General features: G+C 37.1%; 1 protein-coding gene across 3 annotated transcripts in view; it reads left to right on the forward strand.

Annotated features, from left to right (window-relative positions):
• grm5b (glutamate receptor, metabotropic 5b) overlaps window positions 1-18,241 on the forward strand; it is an 81,844-nt gene that overhangs the window by 17,780 nt on the left and 45,823 nt on the right. The gene's annotated exons all lie outside the window — the stretch shown is intronic.

Consider the following 18,241-nt stretch of genomic DNA (forward strand, 5'->3'; position numbering starts at 1 on the left):
GCTGACAGATCTCAGGATTACAGAGTTTGTCCTGTGGGACTCTCTGCCCACACTGGAAAAAGCCTTCCTCCTGAGGAAGACTGAGCGCAGCAGATGAGGATAACTTTTGGGTGTGACTGGAGGGTGAATCCTGTGAAAAATATTGCGTTTATTTTTAAAGAGCTTTAAAGAGGTGGATAATGTATAACCTTAAAAAAACATATGTTCTGGTGGTTTATTCATCTTAGGACTTGTACACAAAAGGAGCTGTCATTTTAGCTTTTTTTTGATAGTTTTTCAGTAATAATAACAGAATACAAATTTCTGTTTAAACAAAAAAGATTCTAAATTATAGTTTCTAAAGGTCTTCTACTTTAATTGCAAAAATAGAAGTTTAAATATCATTTTAAAGCCCCACTCCAATGAAAATGGCATTTTTGGTGTATTTAATGTGCTCATGTGGCGATTTACAGATGATGGAGGACATATATAAAGAAAAAGGCTTAAAATTGCATTTCTGAGTATTTTTTCCCAAAAAGTTGTAAATTAGGACAGGCAAAAAAAAATTATTTTTGTAAAAGATTAATTTGTGATGTAGAAAATACGCTGGGCCGGCCACAAGCTCCCTGCTCCGGTCCATTCGGATGCATCCACTTGTAGACAAACAGATTTATGTACATCTTTGTTTTTCCTTGTCTGAGCTGGAACCTGACTCAAAACTGTACGGCTGGATAGAAACTCCAATATTGCCCGCCAGTTATTATTATTGCTGCACTGGTAATGTTGGGGGTTTGAGGGGCTGTAAGCTAGCGGGAGAGAGTTTAAACATAGAGTTTTTATTTATCAGTGACTGTCATAGAGAGAGAGAGGGGGGGGGGGGGTGTCAATGGTACCACCACAGGTTTTGTGATTTTGACTAAAAACGCTGTAATCATAATTAAAAACCTATTGGGAACACTTTAAAATTAGATCAAAAGATGACCAGAGTGGATCTTTAATACAACCCCCCCCCCCTCATGTAGGAATGTGAAATGAACAGGTGCACTTTAAAGATGAATCTTAAATTTACGCTTCACAGGTTTTTGCTGAGAACAAGACAGTTTTTGTAGGGACTGTTAAAATACCAGGTGAGTTCCATAAAAGACAGCAAACATAATTATCTCTACTTCTCCCCCAGCGATCAGTGATGTGTAATTAAACCATCGTAGCAGCATGATGCTCATTTCACCTCATTCATCTGCTCATCTCCATCCTCATCAACATCTTCATCATCGTCCTCTGTGGAGTCAGGTAATGTTCTAAAATTTCACTAAATGTCATAATTTGGTGTTGGATTTTTGTTATTTGTGATAAAACGGGGTTTGAGAATAACATGGAATAATTAATTATTCAGTTAATTTGTTGATTTATTTAAAATACAGTCAGCTGTGCTCATTGGCTTACAAAAAACTGTTAGCAAGTGAATTATAAAAAAATCAAATAATAACCATCTTTACCCATTTTAAAAAGCCTTTTCTGCATTTTTCACTTGTTTCTTAAATCAAATTGTTTTTCCAAGGACAGTTGGAAACATTGCTACATTTGACTATTATTGCTGTTTTTTCACTTTGTTTCTTTAATTAAGTAAAAACCCTTAATATCTCTTGAAATTTGCTATTCCAGCAGCTGGAATAGAAGTTAGCTCTGTATGGGATCATCATCTGCACAACTTTCAGCTGCAGAGTGTAAGGAGATGCACATAAAAAACTCAGGTTGTTAGAGTGATTGGAAGGGTCAGTGCAGTTACCAGGTGAACCCTGTGTTTCAAAAATGAGTTATCTCAAATTTGTGGCCTCTTGGTGATTCATTGTTATGAAGACAACAGCTTGCTATAGAATGACTAGAATTTCTTTTTTTCTAATAATGTGTTTTCATCTGACTTTTGTAACTTTAAGAGAACAAGGATTAATGTTTAGATCTCTCCCTGCATCCAGCTGTCGACTCACTGCAACTCACATTGAACTTCTGCTAAACCAGTTAATAAAACCGGAGAACTGTGTATCTCCTGGGGCCACGGTGACCGTTCTTAAAGACAAACTCTGATGATAATGGTGTTTTTGATGTTTTTAACATTTTCTTTCTGCATTTTTCTGATGATGGGGGACATATATAAACATACAAATGATTGTGACTCAGGAGAAGAAGAAAAAAGGCTTTTCGAAAAACAGCATATTTGTGAGATAGAAAATATGATGGTGGGGCCACAAGCTCCCTGCTCTGCTCCATTTTGATGCATCTATTTGACGAGTAGGTCCATGTTTTTCTTTGTTTTCCTTGTCTGAGCTGGCATCTTGGTCAAAACTGGATAGCTCCAAAATTGATTGCCAGTTTTGTTGCACCACTAATGTTAGGTTGGGGGTGTGAGGGGCTGTAAGGTAGCAGGAAAGGGTGTAAAGTTATGGGTAACAGGAAGGGGAGTGGGGTTACTTCATGTAAATGGTAACACCAACAATTTAGAGGTAAATTACTGATGAACTACTTCTTCTCTACAGAGACTTTGTCCTAGATAAGGATAGAGTTTTTTTTTTTCATTTTGGTTAAAAATGGCATATTTATAACTAAAAGACCATTGGGAACACTTTGAAGATAAAGCAAAAGATAATTGGAGTTGGTCTTTAAGGGAGACATTTGTATGGCGGTAAACTGAATCTGTATAACCTAATTAGTATTATTTGCTCCTAATATTTTTAATTTGATAACATATGTTTTGATAATTTTGTTGAGCTAATCACCCAAACAAAGACTTGGGCATAACAAACTATCTCCCATTTTGACAAATATTTCAACTTTAGTAAAGGATTTCGGGTTAAAATGTACTTATTTATTATACATTCCTTCAGGTTTAATCCAGCCGGAAAGTGCGTTTTCCATTTTCTTACCTGTTCAATTCTGATGAAAAACAACCACCGTCCTCCACTGACTTATGGTTGATTAAAATTGATGGTTTTTGTGCTACCCCTTGCCGCCCCCTTTTCCTGACCAGTTGGTGTTAATTTGACTAGCTAATTAAATATCTGCCTGTATTAGCATCCATATCATAAATGGACAGTAGTAACAAATTGGAGATGGTCACGGGTGAATGCCCCGCACACTGGGAGTTGGTGGAAGTAAGTTGTGATTAAGCCAGTTGGGCAGACAGTCATTTAACAGCAGCATAATTACATTACCAGAGGAGCAAACAGATGATGATAAATCAGATTATTCCTTCTCCTTGGGGAGATTAAAATACAGTCTCTTATGTGGAGAGTTTTATGAAACATCAAGCTTTTTCATCAAAAAGGGCCCTCATTTCTGCTGACTTTGCTGTAAAATTACTGGCTCAGAATTAACTATCTTATAAATGATATGACCTCCCGTGTTTTTGACTTGGTCAGATAACAATGGGGTTGTTTGTGCTTTCATGAATTCTCTTTGATGAACACGCTTAAAACCCTGTCAGAGCGAAGCAGCGCTGGGTGCAAACAGCTCTTTGATATTATTCAGAGCGGGATTATCTGATGTGGCTGCGCTGCTCTGCCTCCTAGTAAATAATCTGTTGCGAGCATTATCTGTTTCCATCCGACTGACAAGCAAAAGTGAAGCAAACAATTTAAATGTTGCCAAACAGAAAAATGAGCGCACTTTGTTTAGAGCAAATGAACGGGTGTTGAGAACACAAATAATTTGAAGTAAAAGTTCGAAAAAAAAAGGAAATCATCAAAATGTTTCTTTTTGGCCACAAATGGCTAGTGGTGGTTGTCAGAAATTGAGGAAAATCACCAAACCAGAAAAAAATTCTTGCCTATAAAAGTTTGCCCTATAAAAAGTGCTAACAAAAGATTGTATATTGTTTGGAAGTTTTCCCTAAAAAGATGGAGTTATAATGTTTTTTTTGTGTTTCTAAAACGTTCTTGTGGTAATTTTCTAACGATGGACGATGGAAAATTTGGCTTTAAATTGCATTTCTGAGTATTTTCATTCAAATCATTGTGAACCAGGACAAAAAAAATGCAGTTTTAAAAAGATTGTACTTGTGACATAATCAGAGTTGGACTTTAAAGCAGCAATTAGCTTGAATTCCGTTTTTTTTCTGGGAATTTTCAGTAGCTTTTCTCTTTCTCGCTTGGTTTCTTCCCACAATCCAAAAACGTAACCAGACTTTATTCTTGTGTAATCAAAACCAGACAAAGTTCAGATCAGGGGGCGTCCATCGGAATCATGTCCAAATGGGATTGCTCTTTGTGTTTTAATGTGATGTGTGCAGTAGAAAGAGAGGATGTATGACCTTAAAGGACTTTGAATGATGTTTAATAATATTCACTGTGCCTCCACTGAAAAATCTACATTTAATGAACACACCAGTAAAAGCAAGGGCACATGTAATGCAGCAGGCGGTCCATTCATTCTGTGTTAATCTAATTTTTTTACATTGAAATGATTGAAAAAGCCATAACTGCTCATCCTTCTGGGTAAAGCAAATGAAGAAGATGCTTATCCATAAAAATAATGGCTTAGTTTCAATTCTATTTAGATTTGGACACAAACATCACACTAGGAAGCAGAAAAAAGCGGTAAACAAAGGCTGTTCTAACAGTAACAGACCACGTTCACACATGGGTTTATTCCTCATTTCCTGAGTTTCATAATTCCTCATCCTTGTAGTGGCAAAAAGTTTACAAGCTCATTGATGTATAGTGATTTGAAAAAGATATGTTTTTGTGTAAGAAAACACTCCACATAAAGGTTTGTTTTTAAGAAAAAGCAGGCTTTGTTTTCTAGCAATTTTGAAATTAAAAATAATCTTAATTCCAGTTAAAATACAGTTCTTTGTTTTAATTTAATCTGATCTGATCTTCTTTTCCTCCATCCATAATAAAGATACTGTTCAGTTAGAATTAACAGCTGTGACCCATCATCTGGGGAAATATATCAGTGGAATCTTGATCTTCTATGTTTGAGTATTTTAGTGTTTTAGATTTTGTCATTCACATTAACAGGTTCTGCTTGAATTGAGTTACTATATTTATTTCTGGTAATCTCTTTTTACAACCATATAAACCACCGTGAGACCACACTCAAAGATTTTAAAGTTGACACGCATGCTGTTTTTATTTTTTATTTTTTTAAAGAAAAACTATATGTTTGAATGAATTGCAAAAACAATAGTTTGAACTAAAAGTCAAGGTGACTCTCTGGAGATCATCCCGCACAAGTCTGCACCCTTTCTGTCTGCTGTTGCCATGGCAATTTCCTCTACCATATTTGGATGAATCCAGCATAGCAGCAGGGGTGATGCTGCATGTGGCATATCCGCATGTGTTTATGTGAATGGCTGTGAGTATGCGTGGGTGCTCTGTCCATAAAGATGTGAGCGCCACTGCGTCTGTACATTTGCACGTTTTTCCTCTAACCACAGGAGTGCTGACGGCCTTTACCTGCTCTGATCGTTGGTGACTGAAGAGGCTTTTAATAGAGACGTTCTCCTTATGTATGATCTTAAACATTGTTTGTGCTTGTCCCCATTTACTTCTTCTCTGTATTTATCACCATACATTTTTATTAATATTTTATTTCTTTCACTTCGAAATTTCACTTTTCAAACTGCTGGCTTTGTTCCCAACTGGATGACTGTGATACATAACAGAAAGTTGATTGCTTGCAAAAAGGTCAGGAGTGTTCGGCGCCCCGCACCTTCTCGGAGTTCTGATTTAGAAAACTGGAAAATAAGATTTCACAGTGTAGCATCTGAGCGAGTCAAGACGTCTGGTTTAGGCGTAGACACCTGTATGTGGATGCCCAAGAGTGCCGCGGCAGAGGAACCGCAGTGAAAAGAAAAGCAAGGGTTCCCTAACCCTTAACAATGAAAGACAAATGTTCCCAGTGGTGTTCTGATAATTATTATGAAGTTTTAACCCAAATCCCAGAACCCAAATGTCTCCAAAAGCTATATTTCATGTCTATCTGAAGCCTCTGTTTCCAAAATCTCCTTGTACTATCCTAGGCACTTTAACATTGGGAATGGGGTCATCTAGACCCACTAGACAGTGCGCTGAACTTTTTTCTTCAATGATTTGTGATCTTCACTGGTGTCCATGGATTACATGAAATCTTTCCACCTTTATCCACCTTTGTCATGGTAGGGAGAACACGTCAATGTAAGAGTGGGGTCATAGGATAGCATAAGGGTTAAATCCAGCCAGCGGGGCCAACCTTGGAAATCGACACTTTTTGAACAATTTGTGAACAACACAAAGAAGAACTTTGATAAGCCCATGAAAAAGGCTTTGAATTACATTATATTTTAGGCTACATTGTACCAGTAAGCAGCCCCGGCTGTGCCTCAGAACTGATTTGATGCGAGCACATGCAGATTGTTGAATTCACTGGACAAAGCTTGTTTTGCTTCTTATCCAAGAGGCTTTCTCAAGCCTTAGTCACACACAAACTTATGGGTGCTGTGAGTTTTGGGGTTTTCTCGGTTGTGAGGGTCATAGAGAGGAGCGGCCACCTCTTACAGGGAGTGCCTTTTGCAGTTCCCCTTTCGCCCCGTATGGCCACCTCAAGGGATGTCATGAAAATGTTGTGTGTGTGCTAAGTGTCTTGTAAACTAATTGTAAGGATAATGTAAGCTGCTTATTTATGTTTGCTTGTTGCTTGTTGTAGTTATGCTGGCTTGTTAACTACAACCTGTTGCTTGCAGCATAATCATAGAAAATGTGTATGAACATTTTTGCTCTATGGGCTCACTGGTCTACGACCTTGATATTAAACAACCTCCATGCCTCTATGAACAGGTTTTCCAATTTTTTCCCCTACAGACATCCTTTATCCACCTGTAAGGGCAGTTAAGACCAAGGCTTCAAATATGAACTTTATCTGCAAATGTATTCTTTCAAATCTTAAAACCGGCTGATATCAAGCATATTTTTCTCTTGAGGCAAATATTGCACCACGTTGCATTCCTATAATAAATAGGAAGGTGAAAAATGTTACAAATAAAAAAAAGTAACAATATGCAGATTTACCCCTGAGAGATGACTGTGTTTTCCTAAATACGGTAGTAATATAGTAAAAATACTCCTAGTGGTACAGCTTTTACAAAAATGCATTGGTAAATGTACATTTTATTGCCCTCTATGTACAAATATAGGTCGATAGTCTACTGGACAAAAAGCTTTTTGGCGTTCTCTCTCTGAAACCATGGAAACTTCTGCTCTTTCTTTAAAGTGTCACAGTGAAAGGCTGAACACAGTGAAACACTGGGGAGCGTGTTATAATTAATGGCGGATGGTTGAGCGGGAAGGCAGAAGATGAAAAGAAAGTTTCTCTTTATGTACATCATGATTTATGTGATTACTGATTGTCAGTATTTATTTTCCCCCAGGCTTTGTGTGAATCTGGAGCGCTGTGCGTGCATGCTGCAGTGGGACTGTGCAGATGATGCATGGTTCTGCTTTGTGCTCACAGTGAGAGTAGCTTCCTGTATCTTTCTGACGTTTAGTTATGGATTAATGATCTGCAGCTTCATGGCTTCCAGTCATGGTGCCATAACTAAAGACGACTAGGTGATTGACCTGGTTCCTTTCAGGAAAAAAAAAAAAAGAACTGTGAGACAAAAAGCTTTTAGAATTTTTAAACCTACTTACCTATTGTACCTAATTTATCAAACCTTAAGGTCTTATTACAGCTAAGGCAGCTCTATTTAAATACATGTTGAAAATCCTTGATAAGAAGCCTCCACATTAGCAGTATTGTAACATTGTTGGTAAATATAATATGAATCTTGAAAATTATCAGTTAATGCCTGTCTCATCTTTAAAATGTTATATGGGCTTGCATCCCAGCTTTGAAGTAAATTATTAGATAAACAATGTTGGGATTTGCACCAGGGGGTTAACCAGAGGAGACTGTAAATTACGAAGATGCAGGAATAATAGATGTAGTGAAGTGGTAGTGTCCACCAAAATTTTGGAACACTTGGCCTGAGAAACTGAAAATTAGACAGGATTTAAAGACACGTTTTGATGAAATTTGGGTTTTTGTGGTATTTTTCTGAAGATGGAGGACATGTAGAAAGTAAATTATGTTTAAAATTGCATTTAGCAACATTTATTCAATTGGTTGCAAATTAGGAGCATGGGTAAAAAATGCAGTTTAAAAAGATTGTTTTTGTAAAGTAGAAAATATGCTGGATGGGCCAAAAGCTCCCTGCTCTGCCATCTTCTTATGCATTCACTTCTAGATACAATTTGAAGATATTTCCACCTTAAATGGTTTTCCAAATTTACAAAAATAACGACAAATGCTTCCATATTAACCTGGAAAGTTGAAGATTTGTTTTAAAAATGTTCTTTTATTTTAGAAAAGATTTCGTCATTGTCACTGTTGAATTTAATTTGTTGCATCAGGATTTCCTTTTTTCCACATTCAGATTTAGGTAAAATATGGAAAAAAAAAAGTTGGATTTCTTTGTTCCTTTGCGTCAAGCAGGTTTAAACGAACCCTTTTCTTGTCTGAAACTCCAATATTTCTCCACCTTTACTTTCATTTTCCATTGTCAGTGTAGGTGAAGTGCTGGAAGACAGCTGATCAAAAAGCTGTTGAACTGAAACCCCAACTATCAAAGAACTTTTATCCTCCTCGCTGGACTTTCATGACCATTCTGCCTGTCACTACCTGTCTTTTTCTTCTGCCCCTCTGTGTCCTTCCTCTTCCCTCATGCTCTTTTTGACACTGCTTTTCATTTTTGGCTCATGTCCCTGTAGAAGGGTAAATGTTGTAACTGTCCTGGTGTAAATGAATGCTAAAGATCACATCAAATATAAGAAGATAATGTCCCTCTGTTATTCAAAGCCAAATCTGGATTATTAATTATCCCAATTAGTAACTTGGATATATATATTTAGGGAAGTTTGAAATGAATCAAAAATCTTTATCACATAACAGAAATCATGCAAATTGTTTTATAATCAGACCGATTTTTTCCCCTATTTTTTTAGTATGAGGCATTTGCAGTGAACATACTAAACATACCACTACATCCCAATAAGATGGGAACTTCCTAACAAAAGCAGAAGAAGTACCTTTTTTCTTGTTTTATATGTGGAACGTCAACCAATTTTTCACTGAAATGGTGAAAAACAGATTTAACTGGAGAGCAAACTTTATTATACGGAAGATATATTTTTCCTGACGCTCTTCGAGGGAGATGATTAAATGATTCCTTTCTTGCCTGGCGGCCGTTGGAGATAGAATATAGCACCAGCCATCATCCTAACGTAAACTTGGAGATTTATGGGTGCTGTTGCATCAGATTATTCCATGTTTCATTTCATCTCATACCCTGTGGCAGGACTTGGGCTGCCAGTGCTCTTTAATATAGTGTTAAGTTCAATGAAATAACTTTATTTCTGACCTTGTTGTGATCAGTTCTGGTTTAGGAGCGGTTCTTTGAAAATATGTTAGAAATTAAATGACAAGGGTGCTTCACTTCAAATGTGTTGCTAAAATATATAGATTATTAGTAAATGATGAAGAAATGGGAGTTTTTGAATACCCTCTACTTTCATGTGAATGCCCATGTGGAGTGCATCAACACGACTACTTGAAATCATTTATTATTTATCTTTTTTCATCACGTTCTTACTTTTTCCTCTATTCATTCGCTGCTTAACGAATCTGATGAACAAGAACAGCTAATCACTCCACACTTTAAACAATCAAGCCTCAAAACCACAAGAACACGTAAGAATATCCGGGAGTCCCTTGACAGGGAATTAAGAGGGTGTCTGTATGTAGGGCAGACCTGGAGGCATGTACACACATGCACACACACACCCACATACACACATGCACACACACGCAATGACACCCACACCCACATGAACACATATGCACACACGTGAGCATACGCAGAAACACACACAAAGCACATGAAGTAAGGAACACATACTTATACACGAACAGATGCACACACATGCACACACACACATACACCCAAATATGTACAACTACACGCACACATACACACAAAAGCACACACACCTAGACATGTATCTACTCACACGTTCACACACATATGTACATGCACGCACACACAACCACATGAACACGTATGCACACACAGACACACATACAATACACATGGAGATATGAACACACATGCACACAGACATGCACTCATACCTGTGCAACCACATATGGACACACACATATGAAATTATGAACATAGGCAGACACACATGAATGTAGACATTTACACACATCCACTTGCACATACACACATGCACACACACATGCACAACCAGGACACATAGTATAGTTCCTGCAAAATACAACAACAGTGATGAACGATGATGATTGACACATTGGCAAAATTTGCGGTAGCTCCAAAATTTTCATGCACACATAGTGAGACCACAGGGACAGAGGGACACAAGCGCAAACCTACACTTATATTCATCCTCTTATTGCTCTCTGAGGGAACGGTCTTATCCTCTTATAGCTCTCCAATGGGAAAAGTGGTCTGCATTAGAGGCTATTGGAGAGGATGACAGACAGTGACAGTAGTAGTGAAGGGACAGAAGGTATTGTTGAGTAAATATACACATATATTTGTATGATTGTTTATTTAGGATTTTGTTTTTTTTAGGGTGGGTTAATTCAACAGATGGTTTATGCTGTTTGCCTCTCGTGATGCTCTCAGTTTGGTATCTTGCTGCTAGCTGAGATTTACACTGAGGGATTAAACTGCTGGTTACATCACTGGTTGCTCAAACACTTGCCCAACACACACAAAACCCCTACTTTTAATGGTTTAATCCACAGTAAAATCAAAGGGTTTACCTTCTGTTTTCTGCTTTATCTTTAAACTATGGTAATGCCGCACACAGACATATCAGAATGTATTTTTCTGTCCTTTAAAAAATACAAAGATTGCTCAGTTTACTGGATGTTTCCCTGTTTTTTTTTACACCTCTTTTATCACCTAAATTCATCATCACATATCTTTCTCCCTGCTTCCTCTTTTTTAAAAGTTTTAGCTCCTTTCTTCTTGTCATACATTTGAAAAGCAATCTGTGTTGAGCTGAAATCTGGCACTGCCTGTACAGGTACTGAATATTTTGTTAATTACCGGTAAGTTTAACCTCTTGCACCAGGCAAAGGTAATTAAGACGAGACAGAGCTCCAGCTCTTTGGAGAAATGACCTCAGTCCATCTGTAGCTGTCAAAAATGTGCAAATTGGAGAAGCTGGAGCTGCTTCACATGAAGCTAAAGCTGAGCTTTTCTGTGATCTGTACCGAATACTGATGGAGGGAAACCTTCGTAATGCAACCTCTCTGTTTTTGTAAAATCCTTGTTTTTGTTTTCTTATTATTAAATTTTTGGAACCGTTTTCTTATCAAGTAAAACAGCTGTTTGCACTCATAATGTAAATGGGGAGATGTGTCCCGATGTGGGAGTGAAGTTCTGTCCATTGTTCTGAAGCTTCATTGTTGAATACCTTTATCTTCTATTTCTGAGGCACTAATTGTCCCCAAAAGGTAATTTAGTTTTCTTCAGTGAACAGATTTCAAACTTGGACCAACTGAACTCAAAACATAAAACTTAATGAAACTTTGTCTTCTCAAAAAAATAGTTGTTTTAAAAAGACTAAGTTTCCCACTTTGCTCATTAAGGTTCTTTAGTCACAGAGGAGTAGAAACGAGTTTGGAGTATAATTTCCAATGTAATAATCATTTGTTTTTATTGTAAGCCGCCAATGCTAAGGGAACAGTAATTGTGTATAATTGGTGGTTCAGCTACCAGCTGCAAATTATGTTAAGGTGGCTCTGAGCAAGAACTGAATATCTGTGTTGCTCATGATAGATCCATCTATGTTTACTGTAAAGAAACATTCACTACACACTGAGTGTAGAGCGCTTTTTAACAGGAATAAAAAGAACGCTGTATTAACACGATCTGTGAATGCATAAACGTGTACAGGGAGCAGCAGTCAGTGACGGCGAGGCAGAGAGCAGCTTTCATACAAACAGGCTAGTCAATGTTTCCAGAGGTGCTGACCCCCCCCCCCCCCCCCCCCCCCCCCGCTATTTTATTACTGCCTTTATTTTAAAAACTTATGTTTGTGGTGCTGTTTTTATTTATTTATTTTTTTTACATTTTGGACTAGTTTCCTTCTTCTTATTAATGTATTATGCCATGACTAATATGCCTGTTCTATATTTGATACGTTAAGTTCAAATTGCTGTAATTGTTTAATAAATATTTAAAAAAAATTGTGTATTTCCAAAAATTTTCAAGAAAAAAGTATCGGTTATCAGTATTGGCGATACTAGCCCTATAATTACTTGGTATCAGATGGATACCCAAATTCTCAGTATCGCCCACCCCTATTACAAAGCAAGCCCTTATTGGACAGGCAGGAAAAAATGATTCTCATCATTTTTCTATCACTTTATCTTGACAAAAAAACTCATTTTTGTTATGATCACAGGTTCAGTTCCGGCCTTGTCTGTCCATGTTTCAAAGTTTGCAGTATTTGGGCAAGACACTGAACCCCACGTTGGTCCTGGTTATAGGTTGGAGCCAGTATTAGCCAGCTGCGTCATCAGTGTGTGAATTTATGTGAATGGGTGAACGGGACTGTGACTGTAAAGTGCTTTAGGCCTTCGAAGAAGGGAGTAAAGCCTATGTAAGTATTCGCCATTTTCCTCCGTATGACAACATCACCTGTATGTCATAAGTGCGTGCTACTTCCATTTGTCTTAAGAATAATTCCTGATACATCTTCCACATACAGGACAATGGTATGTACCATTTTCATAGCGCACCTTAAGGTGGCTGCATGAGCCTCAAGGGGACTGGAAGACAATAGGCTGGGAACGTTTTTTTCAAATCCACCGATGGTTGTGGAGTAAACGAAAAATGCAGAATTGTAACACTTTTGCAATAGTTTCATGTAAGTCAGAGTGGGGGCTTAATTATTCGGAATGTAGACTTTTCCTGTTGAAACTCCCACAGTGTGACTTGTGCGGATCACATTATGGAGTGAAAACTCTATTTTCTTTGTCTGCTTCTTGTCTCAAGATTTTCCAATTCTCTTCTTCTGTTCTGCAAACATCTTGCTCTTTTGAAAGAAAAGTCTTGGCTGATGTTGTTATAACTGGAGAGTATTTTCTGTGTGGGATTAAACAAATCATTTCCATCCAGTAATTTCTGTTTAAATGTGTCAGTAGTTATAGAGTAAGGAGAAAATTACACTGATTGTGTCTTTTAGCGGTTTAAGCTTCTCTGGGGATCATCTGCAGTTGGAAAATCCAGCACGTTGGCAGTGGCTAAATGTGTCGACACATCTTCGTGTTTGAAATGACACGCATTCTCCCCAAGCTTCATCAAACATACGGGACAAACCCTGTCATTGACTCGTCTCAGTTTCCCATGATTCCCTTCTCTTCTAGGGAGCTCAGTCGGATGAATGTTATGTGTGCTGGATCGCGGAGCCATCATAGCTTGTTACCATGGTAACAAAGGAGACAGAGCGGGAGAGAAAATGATATGATCTAAATGATATAAAGATGGATGGCTGGTGTGTGTGAAACAGGCAGTTTGAAAAGGAGGGTTTCTTCATGTACCACATACCGACCACTTTTACCCATGTACACCAAAAACAATCATGTACAACATCTTAAAATATTAAGCTTTTTTCTTTTTTTAAATTGAGAGTGTTAGATTTCAGCAAAATCAGCTTCTGGGTGGTTTGTACTTAAAAACTATTCTGTTTCAGTAACTGTATTTTGGGTTGTATATGTACATTTTTTTCACAGCACACGTTCATTACCTTTGAAGACAATTAGATGTGTTCCAGCTAAAATCTTACCGGCAACTGAGAAAATGTATGTAAATTGATTTCCTGTTGGCTTATCTCGCTGCCCAGGTATAATAAACCGATGTAACTGTAGGAATACTTATAATTATTTAGGGACTGCAATATCATAAATTGGTACTACATAAACAAACTTGTTAAAAAAAATCACTTTAGCCACAGCCAATACACTGTAAAAAAATATGTTTCTCAAACCAAGTTAAAAAATAATAGATATAAGCTGTTTTTCCTTTGGTATAAATGACAAAAAAAATCCACCAATAGATTTAGAATTTATTTCTGTATTTTAAAAAAAAGTTGTGATGCTCTGCCCTTTTACGCCAAAAGAAATTCTTGAAATCTAGCTGTAAGCACTTTTATTTAGATATATTCTTTTTGGCAATTGGGCTAAAACTAACTGGGTTTTGCTCATGAATAGATTGAAATTTTTAGTAGATAAATTTAACATTTTTCCCCAAATATTTACAATTATCCTAACTTTTAAGATTATGTTTGTATACTGCTTAAGGATTTAATATGAATACTTTCCAGTTAGTCTCTTTCTTAAAACCAATTACAAGTAAAACTTCTGCTTATAAAAATTATGTAAATTAAAAAATACGTTTTCATTATAGAAATTGCTTAATTTTTTGATAAAATGCTTGTACTCAAGATTTATTCTCTTAAAACAAGTCTTTACATCTTAATGAAAAAAAAAACTAGTGAGTTTGCTATTTCTTATATCAAGTGTAGCAAGACATTTTAACTAGAAACTAGACAGTAATACTTGTTGAGATTTTGTGCTTTTGCAGTGATAAAAGCAGTTTGTCTTCAGTGGAAGTTCAGAAGAAAGCTGAGATCTTTTAGAAGACACAACACACAGACTCAAGGAGGATCAATAACCCATTTTTCCATGTGTGCCGCTCATCATAGGACTGCAGGTTTAACATGCACTCTTGTCAAACTGGACTCCATTGATTCGTGTGCACATCAACAGACCATCTTCCCCTTTTTGTTTGCTCTAAAAGTACTTTTGGTTGGGCATTAAATTAGTTATTCATTATTAATGCACCTAATTAGTTGCTGTTGTTTTACATTTTCGTTGATGTCCAACTTTTACACAAATACCCCCCCCCCCCCCCCCCCCCCCCATTGAGAGAAAGTATTACAGAATGCCTGTGAAGGCATGAGAAGTGGGATGGTCATTAACTTTCCGAATAACTCGCAGCTAATTTCGTGTTGCTTTTGTTTGATGCTCACACGCGCACACACACTCTGTGATGCACACATGATTCTGTGGGCGATTAAGTGGATGCCTCGTTATTGGGCACTAATGGCACTTCACAAGGCTAATCCCTGCTTGTCACACAGAAAGACTATTTGCGTCCTGATGGTTGTGTGAGTGCGTGCGCGCACGTTGAGCCGGTGTAATTATTGCCATCGTGAAAAGGCAGAGAATAGCTGCGACAGCTGCTTCCAAGCTACAAGCATGTCATTAGATTACACAAGACTGTCTGTTAATGACTGCGTGTTTGCACCTGGGTGATAAAACCAGCATAAAATGTTTGTTTGAACCCCAGAGTTTTGGTTTGCCGCTCCACATGTTCACACTGGACATTAAACTGATGGCAACATTGCAGACTTCTAGAGAGCAGTTCCAAACAAGAGTTTCTCCAACTTTCTGCTAGAATTAGTGAAAAAAAATAGTATTTATTCAACAACAGGTTCTTTATCAGTGTCTGGAGGAATATTCCAAAAATCGGATGAAATTTGATTAAGGGGAGACTCAAAAAAATAAAAAAAATCAAGTGTCATAATTTAGGGAAGTTTTTAAAAATTTGGAGAAATAAATTTGTTTTGTAAGGGAAGGGGGTTGATGTTGGCTTGTCATACACCACAAGTGAATTGGTGAACTGTACCTGGTTCCAGTTCCTTTAAACAAGGGATCCCCTACTTTTCAGGCCCTTAACAGGTTTAATGTTAAACAATGTTTTCTTGGACTCGCCTGTACGAGGCTGAATTAGGTGTTCAGTGTTTTTAAACCTCCAGTTTATCTTAACTACTGAGGATAAAGTTTGTTTTCATCCCCTGTAAAATATCTGCAGCTGCTTTAAAACTTATTTTTAAACTAAGTTTTGTGTTGGAACCATTAAATATAATATAGATTTTCCCTTAAAGCCGTAACTGGCAAAGTGAAAGCAACAAATGCAGACCTCAGCTTTATTCAACTTTTAAGGTATGAGGTATACATACAAAAAAACACTAAAACTGGTATTTTCTAAATATAATGATAACCTTGAATTCACAGTTTAAACAATATAACAGCATCCTTTTCACATTCGACAACATTTTATTTATTAATTGCTTATTTATAACTTAACAGAAAACCTTGGATATTGATAAATCAAAACAAAAAAAAAAAAAGCACATGTTTTATCAAGAGGGAATGACGTTTTAATATATGGTGTTTCCACACAGTCCTAGCATATGTAGACAGTTTTCCCTCGGTTTATTGTGGTTCACTCTTTGGTGCAATCCTGCTTGCTTTGCACTTTGTTCTGCGTCCTGATTGGCTGTAGACCCTTGTCAATCAATTTCATCTGTGCCATGTCTCCTTTAGAGAAAGTGTTCAGTTTGTCATATTTACATAAATCTTGGATCATGATCAGATCTTTGTTCACATTCTTTAATCCTTTTCTCAATTTTTTACAAAAGTTTGGGCTTTGAGATTTTAAACACAAGAAAAAAGTGTGAAAAGGATCATGTCAGTCTGAGAAAAGTGTATAAAGTGTGTAGTAAGTGGTTTAACTGTCTTAGAACATCTGTAATTCTACTCTCCGGATTTCACCTATCGTGAGTTATTTTTACAACATAATTCCTGCGATAAACGAGAAAATACTTATTCTGTTTGCTGGTGATTAAGTGAGCAGATCTAAACAGAAATGGTCCTTTCTTCATCCTTTCCTTAACTGAAACATTTCTTCTGAAAGCCCTTTGACTTTGCATTGACTCAATTTTTGTGCCAGATTGATGAGGAGTTGAGAAAAAAAAATAGCATGATAACAAAAGGGTTGGAAAGGTTTAGACAGAGGGGAGATCAGAGGGCCACCATAGTGGTGAAATGAAGTAGAAAATATGAAGGACTCAGAGGGGGACAGAGGTGTTTTGCTGGGGGTGCATGAAGCGATGAAGAGGAATTAGTAGAATCTACAGTGGGGGCTTCTGTTTTCCCTTGACTTCAGGTCTCATTTTTACAGCAAACGGCTTCGCTCTTGGGTTCTCGGCAACGATCTCGCTCCGATTCCAACCTTGTGGAACGCTGCAGATTCTACTTTTGATCCTATTTTGTCTGCGTCTCCCCCAGAGATCATATCTGTGTCACTCCATCCTCTGTCTGTCTCAGCCCATCTCAGCGGATTCTGTTGTTGTTAAGCTTTTTAATCCCTCTGCAATGTTGTCTTTACGCTGCTCCGTTTTACCTCTATCCCCTCTTTTTAAAAAAAATCCCACGTTACTTGTTTTGAACATCTTTAGCTTTCTGGTTTTTTAATCTATCATCAATAGAAGTTGTATTTTGCACACTTGAAATTGTTGAAGTAAAACTTTGTTTCCAGAGCAATCAAATTAGTATGTAAAAGTAGCATCTGAGAAAAAACAACAGGACACCTGCAATCATCCTTGAAAAAAAAAAAAGAATCAGAAACACAAAAAAAGGCAAGCCTTTTAAATCTGAAACAGAGTCTGTAACTGTAAATGAGAAGAAGGAGCCGTTGTCTTCTGCATTTGGGCTGCTCTCACACTTTACTGCATCCAGACAGACCTCAGCTGGAGGGGAGTAATGTTTGCCATCTGCACTCATCCATCCTCATTTCCCCATTTTCTCCCTTTATGCCTGTCTTTTCACTCGCTTTCACACAGTTTCCAGCATCTTGAAACAATGTAGGTTTGGGTCTTACATATATAAAACTCAAAAACTCAAAATCTGAGTAAATATATATAAATTAATTTTTATCTCTTAAGACATTACATCAGTATATTTCCAAGTTATTTTGGTTTTCTACTTTTGTTACCTTATTGTGTGATTTTCTTCTTGTAGAAAAATAATTGACAGATGTCCTCTTCTGTTCCCCTAGGGTTCTTGTCATAGTGAGATCTTTAAAGTGAACTTAGGCTGGGTTAAGTTTCAGAAAGGAACAAATGTTTTTAGTTTTTATTCATTTTTTGGTTTTGCTGTATTCACACTCCTTTTTTTCCTTTCCAAAGTGTTTTAAAGTTTCTTATCCCAGCCTTCTGTAAAACCTTAATTCACTATCTGAGAATTATGGCTATGACAGAAAGGAGAACCCATTACATTTTAAACAAATGTACTCGAATACAAA

This window comes from Oryzias latipes, chromosome 13, assembly GCF_053564925.1.
Source record: "Oryzias latipes strain Hd-rR chromosome 13, Olatipes_Hd-rR_3.1".
NCBI classification, from domain to species: domain Eukaryota; kingdom Metazoa; phylum Chordata; class Actinopteri; order Beloniformes; family Adrianichthyidae; genus Oryzias; species Oryzias latipes.